Source organism: Durio zibethinus, chromosome 22, assembly GCF_047325235.1.
Source record: "Durio zibethinus cultivar Kanyao isolate XHJ-2024 chromosome 22, ASM4732523v1, whole genome shotgun sequence".
NCBI classification, from domain to species: domain Eukaryota; kingdom Viridiplantae; phylum Streptophyta; class Magnoliopsida; order Malvales; family Malvaceae; genus Durio; species Durio zibethinus.
In genome coordinates this window covers 2173591-2190970 of record NC_143183.1, presented here as the reverse complement: position 1 = coordinate 2190970, position 17380 = coordinate 2173591, and the positions used below count along the sequence as shown (strand labels likewise).

Here is a 17380-nt window from a genome sequence, read left to right as displayed (position 1 = left end):
TGTTAAAAAATTTAAAGTGTTGTGCCAACAATGAAAATAATAAATTTTACCTTATGCTTATATTTTTAAGTATATAATTTTGAGAACAATATTTGTTATACAAAAGTAATAAGAAAAAATTACTAAATAAATTTATAAAAAATAAATAGACAGCAATATTAAAAAATATTAAGTTCACAATAATTATTTTCGTATTCTCCTTAAAAAATTTATTCTACTAAATGAAAAAACAATATATTTTTAATTATTATTTTATTTTTATTACTATCATTCAAAATGATTGTTTTTAATATTTTAATACCAACCAATTTCTTCATTTGAAAAGAGTAAATAATATTGCAAAGGGTTATAGCAACCCAAATAATATTTAAGTGTATGTTGCCTTCCTGAATGAATATAAATTATGATATCTCATTTAAATGAAATGTTTGAGTTATTTACTTCAATCCACATGAATGACTATAAACGTATTTATCTATATCAACATTTATGCAATATAAATTTCAAAATCTTTAGAATAAGATATATCATTTACTCTTTGCAATACTTGGGTATAAAGATTTTCTTCTATAATTATCATTCATATTTTTGTAATTTTAAATTTTCATTTTGTTGTTTTCTTATTCTATTTCGAAATTTATTACAGGTGTCATAAAAATATAACTGAAAATAATATGGATTAACCAATTCAATTTTGAAACAATTCAAAACTTAAATTGAGTATACATAAAATTTTTACTCATTTTAAATTTTAATTTAATTAAAAATAATATAATACACATAATTATAAAAATGAACAAACTTTACTTGATTTCAATTTATTTTTAAAAGTCAAAAGCTTAGTAGTAATTTAAAATTTGAAATAATTAAACACAACTAAAATTTGAATTGAAATAAGAACCTAATTAGAATCAAATATTTCTTATTTATCTTTTGCATCAATTTAAAAATTCCTTATTTAAGTTTTTTTTTTTCCTTTCAGCTTCGATATCTCAATTTTATTATCTTTGTAGTTGAATTACTTAATTAATTTTTAAAAATATTTTTAAAATGAAATTGAAATTATAAATAATTAAGTATACTTATTTTTATTTTGATTTATGATGATTTGAATCTAACTTTTAAAACAATAAAAAGTATGCACCAATTATTAAATGAAATATGCTTACGAGATAAGTAAATAATTGAGTATACGATGAACAAACATAAATGATAAAATTTGATTCAACCTAATTAATCGCTAATTCTAAATTTAAAACCTAACTTGAAATTATTAAAAATTAAAATTTAAAATAATTGAATACTAAATACACAATTAAGTAAAAATTTATCAAATGAATTTTGTTAATAAATAGTTTTAAATCACTTTTAAGTTTAATTAAATTATAATTTTATAATAATATTTTTTATTAAATGTAATAGTGATAATTAATTAATGAATTGCAATAATTTTAAACAAATATTATCCAATATGATAATCTTAACATTTTGATATAATCATGAATATTCTTCAATTTATTTAATGAAGAAAATGAAGGAACATACAATATTTCTCCTGATAAAAGGATTTCATATTGATCCTAAAAAAATTTGAAATCAATAAATTTGTATATTTTTTATTAAAATATTATATAATACTAATATTATTTGTCATATAAAAAAGATAGAGCTATTCATAACTAGTTAATCTTTCGTCTGCTTTTTTTTTTTTTGCTTAGGATAATCTTCCATTAGTGTTTCCATAAATTGAGTGTAATTGTACATTTTACCAATTAAAAACTTAAAATTTATTTTGTTTAAAAATTTTATTATACATAAACTTTTGTTATATAAAAATATTACTTACAAAATTTCAAAAATTAAAATGAAATAAAATGATTTAATTAATTTATCTTTTGACTTATTTCAAAAGATTAAAATAATTTAATTATTTTATCAATATTTAAATGATCAACTCATAAAACATACAAACAATAAAATCATTAAGATACGTCTATAGTTAGCAAATTAATTAAAACAAAAAACTAAAAAGAAAAAAAAAGGAGAAAAACCAAATATGCTTCAATGATTTAATTATAAAAAGGAGTCTAATAATAAAAAATTCATTTAAATTAAAATTTATAAAAAATTTTATTATGATACTTTAATAAATCATTTTTAATATTTTTGAAATTAAGATTTTATTTACAGTATTTTAATCATTTATTTTTAGTACTTTTTTGGTGTAATTATAAAAAAGAAGTTTAATAAGAAAAAATTATTTAAATTAAAATTTATTAAAAATGTACTAAAAATATTTTAGTCAATTATTTTTAATACTTTAAGAATTAAAATTTCAAAAATTTTAAAATTTTAAATAGTTTAATTTCACATACTCTATTTTAAACTTAAAAATTTAATAAAAATTATATAATTAAAGATAAATTTATTAATTTAAAATTTTATAAAAATATTTAAATCAATCATTTGTAATATTTTAAAAAATTTTACTTTTATATATAAATTATATAATATATTATTATCGAATTTATTAATTTTATCAATGGATGAATATGACGATCAACTATGCGAACTTCATGATAAGTGCATAACACTCTACACTACCTTAGTTTTGATGTAAAAAATATTAAAAATCTCTCTTAGCTTTGTATATAAAAATTACAGAATTATATAAAAAGTTATTTAAATTTATTTTTCGAAAAATTGACTGGTAACAGGTTTTCTGTTTTTTCATTTATAAAAAAAAATTAATTTCTATGGTTGTCTTCGAAGTTGTCTTCGGTACAACTTTCCTTATTGGTGGCTCCGTCCCCACGTCCCATGCCTATCAACTGCAGTTTCAGATCAGTTGACGGAGACCTGGCATGAGTAGAAATGCACAACAATTGATAGCAATATTAAAGCGTGAAGCCCACTGACAGGTTTGTACTGATATTTTCGGATGAAACTTCCTCTCAACTTCTTCCATACGTTAAATATCCGACTCACAATGACTTGACGTGAGTAGAAATGCACGACAACTGATAGCAATATTGAAGCGTGAAGACCACTGACAAGCTTGCACTGGTATTTTCGGATGAAATTTCCTCTCACCTTCTTCCATACGTTAAACATCTAACTTACGATCATGAATATAAGATCCCATCAAATCAATTATTTAGTATTAAAAATATTTTTAAAATAATAAAAATATAATTATATTGAATTAATTTTATTATTAATTAATACTAAGATTAATTTGGGTGTTTTAATTTTTTTATGTAATATTATCTACCAATAATTTATAATAATACATCAAACATAATAATTTAAATTATTTAATAATCAGATAATTAGTGATTAAATTATAATTTTGATGATTTTATCACTATAATAATTAAGTCACTACATTAAAATTTAATTACGATAGGTGGATGTGAGTCTAATGTTTTTTACTTCCTTTCCATCACTATGTTTTTACCTTGGAAAAAAGAATGCAAACACGCTTTGATGAATGATTGGCAGGCAAACCACTCTGCTTTGCTCTGCCATTTTATACTTAGATGATCATGTGTTTTGAGGTGAAATTTCCTAAGGCCTTCCTTCTATATTCTAATTTGTATTTTATTGTTAATAATATTCTTACTTAATTACCTTTAAATAATTTGATAATAACCTTGTTATCATTCTTTTATTTAATTTGCCTGCATTATACCATCAGTTTATTATCTTCCATCTAATTTATAGTTGGATTAGTTTAAATCCAAATGCACATTGCTGAAAGACAGCCTGAAAATCAAATATATAGTACAATATCTTCTAAATTGCGAATTACATAATCTTTGGTTTTCATTTTTTTTTCTTGTGTATTTGGACAGATTCGTTAGAGAAAAAAATATTTCTTTGAATCAAGATTTTGTTTTTATGAACCATAGTGCTTATTTTTTCTCAGTGAAAAAAATAATAGCCTGAATATATAAGACAAAATTTGACATTATAATAATTAAACAATGAATTTAGTTGTCCATGTTTTACCCCAAAATAAAAAAGAATAAATATATAAAAAGTTGTCCATGATGTACCATGTTTATCAGTACCAAACCGAATAAAATAGAGCACTATCGGTTTTGCCACATTATATACCCATAAATTGCTGCTTCTATTACCTGGATTCATTTAGCTGTCTGAAAATTGTAGCTCCACAGTTCGCAATAAATGACATTTAGATCACTTGGCAGATCATTTACACAAGCTCCAATTGAAGGAGAAACTCAGTTTGACTTGGAACTATTTTGGAGCACCAAAAAAAAAAAAAAAGGGAGCTCTCAAGCTGTTGAGATTTATTGATTCTTATCAGCACCACAGAAGCCAAGTGTTCCTGTTGATGTTCACTTTTCCTAGCAGCCAAGTTCCCTTCCTGAGGAACACCAAATCAGTACTGTAGGTGAGATGCCCCGCCCGTTGCTCCCACTGTATGAAGACTAGATTTGGTCGACTTGATTGCACCTTTAAAGACAGTGCCCTTGAAGATGAAGATTTTCAACTGCTACTGCCCCAAATGTACTACTTTATTGGAGGCTGAGATTTGAAGAGTTCAGAACATGATGGCCTTCTGGATAGGAGAAGATAAAAAGGAACAAGGTAATGGATATCCCCAGATTAGGGGATAGAATTTCTACCTTATCTGAAATGAACTGATGCTTGACTTTGTGATTTTTCAGATGGAGATATGGGATATCCCCTGATTTGATGATGGAATCCGGCACCTCCAAGAACACATCAGTACTTGCACTTCGCAGGTGAATCACTTTGTTCCAAAAAGATGCCACTCCATACCGAGTCATAATGCTTAAGTAGTTCACAAAACAAACATAAATCAGTTTCATAATTCAGCTCCCCTAGGAAGTGTATTAAAATGGTTAGCCATCGAAATAAATTGTTCAAAAAACACATAAATTAAAACAATTGTCAAAGCAAGCATAAAAGAGAACCACATGAATTATTGTTTCACATTGTTTATCATATAATCTCAGGTTCTTCAAAAGCTCAATCCAGGCAGAGCAATTTATAGCTCCACCAAACTGAAAGAAAAAAACAACGGAAAAAGCAAAGCAAGGCTTACCATCAAGGAGCGGCATCATATGCACAAGCATCATGTTTAGCGTGGAATTAAGCTAGCATCACTCCTTCACAAAGAACAAATACGAGTCCGTCAAGCAGACATATATATTTCTCAACCATTGAGATCCTCACTCATACATAATAGTTTGTTGTTGTGGAAAAACAATTTTGAACATCGTGATTACCAGAAAAACAAAAGGTAGTACATGAGATCACTGAAATCCTCAGCCCTCCTGGTCTAAGCTTCTGAATGCTGGTGTGGTGTTGCAGAAACAAAACCTATTGCTACTTTGAAATGTCTCACATATTGATATTTACAGAGACAGAAACAGAATTTGAAGCTGTCAAAGGTCATATAGTTTATATTGAGCAGTGACAAGTACAATAGTTCAAAATGAAAGCGAAAATGTTGATATATATTAAATTTATAAGAAGTTAACTCACTTTATAGTATATGTAAATCAGCAAGCTAGGTTTGGGAAATTGATTCCATCCCAAGGATTGTCTAGCTAAATCTCAATCCGATTAATACTGTACAATCTCAGGTTCTTTACAAATTCAAAGCCAAAGCAAAAAGGTAATTGATGCCTGCAATTAATCCAGAAGCAAGTTAAACTGAATAACTAAAACATGGAATAAACACAGTCTGACATAATTGGTGATGTATAAGCAATATGGCATCACCTTAGACCATTCATATTGCTGCATTTCCCTGCTAGAGAACAGTACCTGCATTTGAATGGTTTTAAACTCTGCGGTTGGATAAAAGATTTCAAATCATCTGTGTGGGGAAGAAAATAGCAATCTTGTACCTCATGCTCAGCTTTGAAGAGAAAAACATTTACCAGTTAAAACATGTAATGCTTATAATCTCCATTTCCCAACTTTTCTAGTTACTTACAATGTAAAATAAGGGTGGCGTCCTTAGGATACACAATAAATGACAAAAAGTCTTGTGATATTTTCTGGTTCCTTCATGTCCTCCACTGTCAGCATGAGCATGGAAGAATGAAACGAAAAGCAAACTTAGAAAAGCATCATTTGCATAATGCCACAATCAAGCTTACCTAACTTAATGCAACACCGAAAATAAAGGACAAAGCTCTTATGCATTGTGATTTTAATTGTGAAAGACACCAGTTTCTATGTCATCAGTTCGATTGTTTGTTTATAGCCAATATCAATATGCCATAAGCAAAATTTTTAAAATGTTCTTACTCAGTGAAAGGAAAGTATGCATAATAAGTGAATTAAGTACATTTTTTATGGTGTATTTTCGTCAAATAAGGGCACTTGATAAAAATATCCTAGTCATTGCCATTATTTCTAAGGTACAAAGAAAATACCTTATGAATTGCTTTTACCAATACTAAGGTAAGATCTCCATTGCTGAACTATAGGCAATGCTGGTTCTCAGTTCCTTCCTCACTAAATCATGCCACAACAATTAAACAAAAGAAAATAAAGTTAATGTATTTGGGAAGGGTTAAATATAAAAATGGCTTCTGTACTATACATTTTCTAACAGTTTGGTAACTAAAGAAATAAAATTCTCACTTTGGTACTAATACTTTCATTTTGTCAAACATTTTAATGCTCTAGACTAACATCATTAATTAAGTTACTTACCTGGCATTAATATCCAATAAAATATGACATGTGACAATAGCTAAGTGACGATGATTAGACATTTATGATGCATAGCATGATTTTATTGGATATTCAAGCTACGTCAGTCACTTAATTGACAGTAATAATACGAAATATCAAAGTGTTTGATGGAATGAAAGTTGAAGTACTAAAGTGAAAATTTTTTTTCTTTAGATACCAAATCCACAGAAAATGTATAGTACAGAACTCATTTGGAAAAGAAAATGGCTTTTAAACATAAGGTTTTCCAACAAAGAAAAATAGGATAAAAAATTTTGAGGAACTCACAAACTATGGTATAATTGAGGATAACCTAAAATATTTAAAGTCTGCAAATTGGAGTGGCAGCATGGTGTCTTCCTTATATAGCAGACATATTGGATTCTCACAATTCAAAATCTCTGAGGTTTCCCAACCACTCTAGTAAAGCTTTCAGTCCTTTGAAGTTCCATGACTCTAATTCCTCAAGTGCAATGAGGTGTTGAAGCTGATGTGGCAGAGAGCATCATTTTTCCCATCCATTCAATCTCGAGAGTTCAAAAGGGGAGAGTGGATGTGATGGAAGGAAGTAAGACCTGGGAACTCCTGAACTACAGCAAGGAAAAAATCGACAATCATTTTGAATTCCCCTCTAAAAAGTCCAATGTTGGATAAATATCCAACTCTAAGCTTCATTACGCCGGTGCATTGTTCTGTCAAAAGAATTTCAGAATAGCAGGAAAAGACAGGGAGGTTTAGAAGTAGCTTTAATCAAATTAAGTATAACAACTTGTCTTCTGCTAAAGGAAAAGACAGAAAGCTCAAATATAAGCTAACAAAAGCACGGATTTCCAACTGTAAACCCAAACTTTTAAACAGCACATATCAAATGGAGCATGAGTAGCATGTGTAAAACTGATGGAACAAAGTTTGGAGAAGTGGGGAAACCTTTATACATTATTTAACTTCACATGTATATTATGATTTCAATATGCCAAAATGAAAGAAGTTCTTAAGAGAGGGATGAAAACACAAGAATACAAATGACAATTTGATTAAAAATGTAACTTACCGAAATTCATAGTGATGAAACAAAGGGACGAAGAACTTTTGCAGTGTGATTTGAAGTTCTGATGCAACATTGGTCTCCATGTGGTCAACTGGGTTCTTCATCAAATCAAAACTGTACAAAGCAAGTTATTAATTTTTGTCATTAGGATAGAGTGAAACACCTATAATAAGGTAATAAAATCCCCAAGGAATTGCTAAGATAACTAGATGCAAAAATAGGCTTATATCATGTTTGTAAAATTTCTAGCAAGAAATTGGGACAATGATAAGCAAATCTAAATGCTTATTATATGGGCGATTGTCATTCAAATAGAAATCGAAACACAGTTTTCTATTATTGATAAACTTGTTTTTGGTTGTCTCTTTGATTTACAGACTCATATTTCAAAAATTATTATTCAAAATAAAGCTTCAGCAAATAAATAAACAAAATAAAAGAAAAGAAAAGACGACAGCTGAATTTGTGCAAATTAGCTCAAAATGTAAACGCAAGAAGTGTTGAAACTATTATAGGAGGAAATTTGAGAAATTTGAACTTATATTTTCTATTGAAAATGTCGGTCTTTTTTTTTTTTTTTATGAACCATTTAAAAAGTGGATTTGATTGCCGCTTTGATTGGTGAAGACACTGATATGTTCTACAAAATCAATCCATGAACCAATGAAAAAGAATAAAATAAAAAAATGGAGAAAAAAACAAAGAAGGAGTTGCAGATTGAATAGGAAGAATTGTTGAATGAAATGATAATGGTAGAAGATGAGGAGTCGAAGCCTATAGGCTTCAGAAAATTATACTACCTCTTGGAAGCGTCCTCCACGATTTCTGGGATGTGGGAGATTTTGAGCAGCTCGGCGCGGTTTTTGTTTAATTGTGGACAATCATAGATAGAAAGCTCGTGTAAATTGAAGAGGCGTTGCATGGCTTCCTTAGATACCAGACGCATTAGATCCTCACAACTCCAAATACCTAATCGTTGAAGAGAGGAGAGGTTTCCCAACCACTCTGGCAAAGCTTTACTCCGTGGAATTTGAAAATCTCTAATCTCTGGCACAGAGTTTAGTTTTTCCCATCTATTTAATCTCGAGTGTTCAAGGACATTCTACTATCTTTAATGTTTCAAGCCTGGTGCATGCAAATAGTCCACCCTCTATCTCCGTAATTCGTCACACTTTGTTACTTCAAACTTCAAGAGATTGAGATCCGCCGTTTAGAGGAATGGATATCAGATTAGGGCATTGACTAATCCATACCTGTTTTAGACATGTGGAGGCAAGTAATCCCTCTTCTATTTTACATAATTTGTCACAACTCCCCACCGAAAGCTGTTGAAGAAAAGAAATATCACCCTCTACACTTGGAATGGATTTTAAGCTCCGACTATTTTCTATATTTAATTTTTTGAGAGAAGAGGGAAATAGTTCATCCCGTCCAATTCAACTCCTTGCACCCTGGAATATTTAGTATCTCCAGTGAAGAAAATCTACTCATTCTTGGAATCCTGCTTAGCTTGTAACAATATTCAATATCCAACTCTTTTAGTGAAGGAAACACGGGGATTGCTGAGTCCGCTTCAAACCATTCTCTTACTTCTTTCATATACCATAAGGTTAATTTTCCAATACTGGAAATAATGGGATTGGTTTCTTCTCATCACCACTATCACACAATTTGCCAAGAAAATAAAATTCATTTCCTATGCGACTCACATTATTTAAGTAGTCTATTTTAAGAAATTTGAGATTGGGATATTGCCCCAGACTTGGAAGATTCTTTAAACTCCTACAATATGATAGATTCAACTCCACCAAATTGATGGGTTGAAAACAGGAACTTGGACCACTAAAACTCTTCCCTGCCAACCACGATGGATACTGCTCTCCCTCGTAATCCTCAATGCTTAAGCTTTTCAAATTTGAGTGAGGCTTCAATCCTTCCAATACTTCCTCATCGTTATTGTAACATTCACTTCTAGAGTAATTCCATTCGTAACTCAACTTGTGTAACTTTTTCTTCTCCCGCAGTTTAGCCTCCCTAGCTTCTTCTTCATTTTTAACATTCTGGAGATTAAATATGGCCAATTCTCCTTTAAGTTCAGTGAAACATCCCAATTTCCCAATTCCACATCTCTCGACATCAAATATTGGCAAAGTTTGAAGACCAGTTAGACATCCGATCTCATCAGGAACATGAATTCTATCGTCGACATATAAATGCTTCAAGCTAATTAAATTTTTCATTCCTTTAGGAAATTTTTTAAGAGAACGACAACTCAACAATCTTAATGTCTGCAAATGGTAGAGCTGGGTAATGGACTTCGGTAGTCTGCTTATCTCAGTTCTTGAGATATCAAAGTATCTCAAATGCTTTAACCTACCAATTGAATCTGGCAAGCAGACAATATAAGCATCACAAAAATTAAGAACCCGTAAGCCTTCGAAGTTCCATACAAGGTGGAAAGCTTTAGTTTTCAAGAACAAGGAATGCCGCAATTTAATATCGACGAAATTTTCATGTGGACCATAAGAATTATGATGAGTGGATATGATTTCTGAACTTAATATTTCTGCATTTGAAAATGATTGCGCAAGATCATGAATCATGCATCTTGCATGTTGTAATGCACCCATATATATCTATCTCCACGTCGTGTAATAAGGAATTTGATAGTAAATGATTGAAGTACTTACTACCAATTTCCTCAAATGCCTGCTGGGAACTTCCATTGGAATAGTGAAGAAAGAAAGCCTTCCGCCATCCAAAGATGGATCAATTGCTCCTTGTGGAAAACATTGCTTTCCAAAACAATATGCAAAACATTGCTTTAAAGATGGAAAAGGCAATCGATCAAAACTAAATTTCAAAACACTTACAATTGCTTCATTGCTTTCTAGAGAACCCCAATGCGGACTATTTCTGATTTTTTCCCACTCATCTTTATTCCGCTTTTTGCATATCGTTCCACCTATAACATCCTCTACATTTTTTAGCAATAACCCTACCAATATCTTCCAATTCTGTAGATACTGAAGTGTTTTGGAATGCTCCTTTTTTTTTTATTATAGCCCAACACTCATCATCTATCAGTGGCTTAAAAGGATACCTATTTTCATGAGGTATTTCCATTACCACTGCAACATTTTGACTACGAGTTGTGACAAGAATGCTACTCCTACTTTGTTTATTTTCATTTATCCTCAGCAAACTACCCTTTAAGACCTCCCAATTTTTAGGATCTTCATTCCACACATCATCAAGTACGAGAAGGTAGGTTTTCCCTTCCAACTCTTTTTGTATTTCCTTGAGTACAGCATCCCTTTTTTCATGTCACAAGGTTTCCCAGTTAGAGATTATAACATCTCCAGTAAAATCTTAGAGACATCAAAATTTTCAGCTACACACACCCACATTATTTTATTAAAATAATTCTTTACTTTCTCATTATTGCATACGGACTGTGCTAAAGTAGTTTTCCCCAAGCCCGCCATACCTACTATGGATACTAATGAGAATGTTTGTTGAGTGCTTGAGTCAATCAACATATCAACTACTGTTGAGACATCATCTTCCCTTCCAACAACTCGTGATAAGTCACCGAAGGAGTCAGTGTTTCCTACTGCGCTAAATACTGGAGCCGCATTTTGAACTCTTTGTTGGAGTCCAAATTTGGAGGCCAAATCAGTAATATCATTCATGGATACGTTGATATTCTTAACCTTTGTAGCCATCTTCAGAGTAAAAGCCATGGGATTTTTGGAGGGGAAAAAGAAGTTGCTGACCTTTGTTCTCTTTGGGGTATCCACCTTCCTTCGAAGATCTTCGTAAGCAAGCTCATCGAACACATCATCCGCCTCATAAGCAATAACACTAAGCTGCTTCAACCAAATTTCGACAGGCTCATCAACTTGCCTTCTCTCAGCATCTTGCAAGAAAGCATGCGTTATATTTAGCGAGGCATGTAGCTTCTTCAGCTTATCCTTAAAATCCCATGCGAGGTTGATCTGCTCCTCAACGATCGAGATAGCCATGGACAATGCCACTTTTACGGTAGGACTGATGACAGCTTCAGCCATTTGTGGTTCAACTAATAGTTATTACAGTGACAAAATGCTTTCAGAGTCAAATGAAAGGAAGATTTGAAAGAAATAAAGAAAGAAAAAGAATGACGTTAAGGTGAATGGAGAGAGAGAGAGGGCTCTGGACTCAAATGATAAACTTTGATAATTTATCAGAATCACTGTCCTTAATATATATATATATATATATATATCAATTGTCCGACTTCTAATGAAGTTTTAATAATCTAATGAAAATTATCTACAGCTGTTTGATTTAATGATTAAAATAATTTAAAAAAATATTAAAAATTGAAGTTCAAACCCAACCTTTTTCCCTTCTCTTTTAATATAAAACTCTGCCCTTGATGACAAAAAAAAAAAATATCTAATGAAGGTTAGCTGAAATAGCATCGCCCTCGATGAGATAAAGGAGTTGATTAGGAATATTCCAAAACAATCAAATCCCATATGGCCCACGCAAATTAAAATGCGTACACGTCATTATTGAAAGTTGAAGACTAATACTATGTTTGCCTTTGACTTATTATACATAGTAGTGTTTTTACATATTTATGAAAAATAAATATTAAAAATAATAATTTATGATAATATTGATAATAATTTTAATTTAATTTATATAATATTATAAAACTTAAACGATTTTAATAAATTTTAAGTTTCGATTCACTTGTTTCTGGTGTGCTCATTTGAATTATCAAATGAATGGTCCATTATCTGTTAGTAGTTGAATAATTCAACAGTAACACTTATATACATTGTTGATAAAAATGTTATTTTTTAAAATTTAAATATTAAAACAAAAAACTTCAAAAAATTAAATGATCAAAAAGAAAATTTTCTTAATTTTAAATAAAATTATCTCAACTGTCAATTTTGTTTTTAGTAATAAACCAATGTTTACATTGAATGAAATTTTTTTTTTTTGAATTACTTATAAAATTTCTAATTTCTAATTTAGTTTAACTAATGAAATCTTACCATTTGTTACTTTTTTAAGAGAAATAAAATGTGGTTTTTGAACTATTAAAATTAAAATTATTTTGCTTCATATAAAATTACTTAAAGGCAAAAATAAAATCATCAAAGATTAGAAATGAATAAATAATTAAAATGCAATAATAATTCTAACATATTATTCTATCTCAGATTAAAAACACCCATTTTTTTTAGTTTTATATATCCAAATAGATTTTTTGCCTTTTGCTTTTGAAAGTAAGTGAAATTCAATAGTAACCAAACATAGCCTAAAATTTTCCTAGGTTTTTAAATTTTTTGAAAGTTACGATAAACAACGCAAGTTTGTTTTTTAATGACTTTGACAGATAACATGAGAGGATTACAGCGGACAGAAATTGACTTATTACAACTTTTTTTTATTAAAATGTTACAATGTTACAAGCTTATCAATGTATCATAGCAATTGCATGTACATTGATGATTATTTAAATATACATATATAAGTATCTTTTTATATATAAAACATGAAAATATAAAAATTAATATATTATAATTTATATTTATACGTTAAATATTAAATATATATTTTTTATTTTTATCAAATTTATATATTTTTTATGAAAAATTTTAGATAATCATGTGTATATTTTTTATATAATTTTTATTTTATATTATCGTTTCATAATTAAAATTAAAATGTTTTATTTTTTTAGACTTAAATCAACACAATGGCAAGACAAACATAATTCTATAATAAGAAACTGAAATAAATGACAATTAGATTGCCCAGATCTTACCTACAAACCCAAATAGGAGAATCTTCATTGTTTTGACCAAAACAAAGTTTGATTTGGTGCTTCCAAAGACCAAGAAAAAAAAAAGGGCGCTCTCGACGAATAGAAATTTGAAGAATTAAAATCAATGTCACAAAAGTTGAATGATGACTTGTCATTGTTTACTTTTCCAGGTTGCAACTTCCCTTTCTATGGAGTAAGCTGTCTTTCAGTACGCCCTAAGCACGATAGACTATCTTTTGAGTTGATTGCTACTTCCAAGAAAGTATATGCCCCTGAAGATGAAGGTTCCAACTGCCCGTTTTCCAATCACCAAAATATGTCACTTTATTAGGGTCAAGACAAAATGCTAAACACTAATACACAGAAAAATTAAGCGCGTTTAGATAGAGAGGTTAATATATATAATTTTTTATGCAAATAGCTGTTGGGTTAAAAAATTTTAATCTAATTATGTTAACAAAAGTAAAGTTAAATAATCAATAAATCATATAAGAGATAGTAATTTAATGTGGTTCAATTCAATTAACTTACGTCTACAGATAAAAAAAAATCCACTAATTATAGAGAATTACAAAGATACAAATCAAATCATCAATTTTATTTAACAATCAATATTCATAGACCCTCTTAATCTTTTTTTAGTTTTATGAAATATTCTCAACTTAAATAAATACATATTCATGTGCACCCTTTCAATACAACTAAAGCATACCCATATGTAACTATACATTATACCCATGTCGACTTTCTCAGTCTCCTCTAGTCCACTAACACACGTAAAGCTCCAATACTCCTATGAGATGTCTATCCCACAAAATCTTATAATTTTTTTACATCTTTTTCTCATACCTAATCCTATAGAGACTTCATCTATTTATAACCATACCTATTAAGAATCATCTTTCCCTTAGAATTCTTCTTTTATAAGTCTTCTTGTCTATCAAGTAATATCTATCAAATCTCAAATAAATCTCTAACAAATTTCAAACAAATCTCTTATGAAATTTGAGTCATTATTGTTAACAATCTTGACCTTGACTAAAATTTCATCAATCATCTGTTTTTATGTTAGACATGCTCCTATTTATAACCATACCTATTAAGAATCCTATTTCCCTTAGAATTCTTCGTTTACAAGTTTTCTTGTCTATTAAGCAATATCTATCAAATATCAAATAAATCTCTAACAAATCCCAAACAAATCTCTTATGTGATTTGAGTCATTATTTCTAACAATCTTCACATTGACTAAAATTTCATTAATCATCTAACAATCTTCACCTTGACTAAAATTTCATCAATCATCTATCTTTATGCTAAACCTGCTAGACTTCACATGAAGTCTCACAATCATTTTCTCTTATGTGTTTTCACGCTTTAAGCAAATCAATCCTCAATCCTCAAAATATGAACTCAAACTCTTCTCTTGAATCGCGCCCCTCTAAACTTGTCTCTTCTCATGTCTCGAACCATGTTCTTCCCATATCTCAAACCTTCAACTCTTTACACATCTCGAACCTTCTGCTCTGATACTATTTGTTGGGCTAAAAAATTCAAATTCAATCATGCCAGCTGAAGCGAAATCAAATAATCAATAAATCACACAAGAGATAGTAATTTAATGTGATTCGGTCCAATTGACCTATATTTATGGATGAAAAAAAAGAGATCCACTAATTGTAAAGAATTACAAATATACAAATCAAATCATCAACCTCACTCAATTATCAATACCCATAGACCCTCTCAATCTCCCCTAGTCCTATGGAATATTTTTAACCTAAATAAATACATACACATGTGCACCATTTCAACATAACAAAACCATACCATATGTATTCATATATCATATCTATGTAGACTTTCTTAGTCTCCTTTAGTCCACTTACAAATAAATATACACACCCATCCTATATGAATTTTCTTAGTCTTCTCTAGTTCACTCACAAATAAATATACACATCCATAAGATGTAAAGCCTTAATACTCCTATGAGATATCTATCCTATAAAATTTTACAACTTTTTTATATCTTTTTTCATACTTAACCTTATAGATACTTCACTTATTTATAAACATATAAATTTACCTATTAAGAATCTTCTTTCCCTTAGAATTATTTTTTTACAAGTCTTTTTATCCATCAAGTAATATCTATCAAATTCTAAATAAATCTTTAACAAATCTTTAATAAATTCTAAATAAATCTTTAACAAATCTTTAACAAATCTCTTATGAGATTTGAGTAATTATTTTTAAGAATAGCGACATTTGGGAGACAAGTGAAAAGAAGAGGACAATTGACCAGTGCCATTCAATTTCTCTCCAAAGTTCAAACCCATTTCTAAGTCTCTGCAGAACTGGGGAGGGTTGGAGAGAAATGCTACAGACAAATGCGGTCCTATATAACAAGCATCCAGGACACCTTCATGCGTGTCAAAATATATGTTTCTTTTGACGTCAAAATACTTTCAACGACCAAACTGAAAATAAGGGTAAAAAGGTGTGACAGTAATCAATTTTAAATGTCTAAACGGATAAAGATGGATAAAGAAAAAAATATATATAGGCATAAAAAAAAAACTTAGGTAATGTGACGCTGAAATAAATTATACATTTAGAATATTTATATAGATTTTACCACTGTATCCTTAATTTTAATAATAACGCAAAGCTGAAATTTTCTATTATTTGCAAAATCCTCGTTCTCCTCCCTTATCTTTTTTTTTCTTGAATTAAAATAAGTACACGGAAAATGCATTTCACTTAAAATCACTTTTCTTCTCCTCTCTCTTGTTAATTTGGTTCTTTTATTTTATACCCTTGAATCCAATATAATTTGACAGTTGAAATTGGCTTATCTCTTCTGGTGCTGAGTATTGGAATAAAGCCTCTGCGATTTCACCACTAACACTCTGAGCAATGGCCCTTTGACCAGCTGCTGCTCCTACCGATCCATGCGGTTGTCTTCTTATCTGATCAATTTCATTGTTTGTTTCCTCCATAGATGCTCCAGCAGCAGGCTCATTCAACTGTGATGAGTCAACAAGATATCCCAACGAGTTTCTTTTATCACCTTGTAAACAAATCAGCTGTGGAGATGAAGAAGAAGAAGAAAAACGGCAGCCTCCTCAAGACGCTCAAAAAGCAAAAGAGTTTCGTGATGTTTCTAGATTTTTAGGGGACCTTCCTAATTTTTACACAAACAAACTCAAACCCAAACTCAAGCCCGGTTATTATTGACCGTTAGTCAAATTGAACGTTAGCCTACCACGTCAGCGGAAAAAATCTAGAGATCCAAGAAGCATATCAAAATGGTTAGTCACTAGCTAGTATAAATAGTTAAATTAACACATATAAGGGCAAAAAGTTGTGAAAGCAATTATAAAAGAAAACAGTGTTGCTTCCCATTGTTTGTCATACAAACCTCGTGTTCTTCAAAAGTTCATACAAAGACTAATTTGTTGCTTCACCAAGCTTGACAGTGACATTGAGCTTGGCAGGTGCAGTGCTAGGCTTGAATGGTGATGACCGGAGGAAAGCAAGTGCAGTTAGAAGGTCTCCACCTCCTCTACCAGAGGAGAAAAAAGGACACCCCCCCCCCCCCCCCCAAATGTGAGTGGTGTGCGGGCTAAAGTAATAGCTCGCAATGAAGCTATAGCCAAGATGAGGGGTAAAGGAAAACCTGTTGATGGGCAATCATTCTCATTTGAATAGCAGTCTAGCTTATTGATGCTGGAGAATGTACA

The 17380-nt window shown here is 30.1% G+C and overlaps 2 long non-coding RNA genes and 2 pseudogenes across 3 annotated transcripts; 2 read left to right on the top strand and 2 right to left on the bottom strand.

Annotated features, from left to right (window-relative positions):
* Nucleotides 1–17348, top strand: part of LOC149512458 (uncharacterized) — a 38718-nt pseudogene extending 21370 nt beyond the window's left edge.
* On the bottom strand, nt 4426–7565 carry LOC149512460 (uncharacterized). The gene is made up of 4 exons (XR_016331996.1): nt 7039–7565; nt 5102–6528; nt 4659–4827; nt 4426–4557 (listed from the first exon to the last, which is right to left on the bottom strand). It is a non-coding gene; the product is annotated as an uncharacterized LOC149512460 (long non-coding RNA).
* LOC149512461 (uncharacterized) lies at nt 4481–5151 on the top strand. The gene is made up of 3 exons (XR_016331997.1): nt 4481–4620; nt 4701–4778; nt 5013–5151. It is a non-coding gene; the product is annotated as an uncharacterized LOC149512461 (long non-coding RNA).
* Nucleotides 7770–11871, bottom strand: LOC149512459 (putative disease resistance protein RGA3; annotated as a pseudogene). The gene is made up of 2 exons (XR_016332062.1): nt 8599–11871; nt 7770–7912 (listed from the first exon to the last, which is right to left on the bottom strand). The product of XR_016332062.1 is annotated as a putative disease resistance protein RGA3 (transcript).
* Nucleotides 17349–17380: the final 32 nt, after the last annotated feature.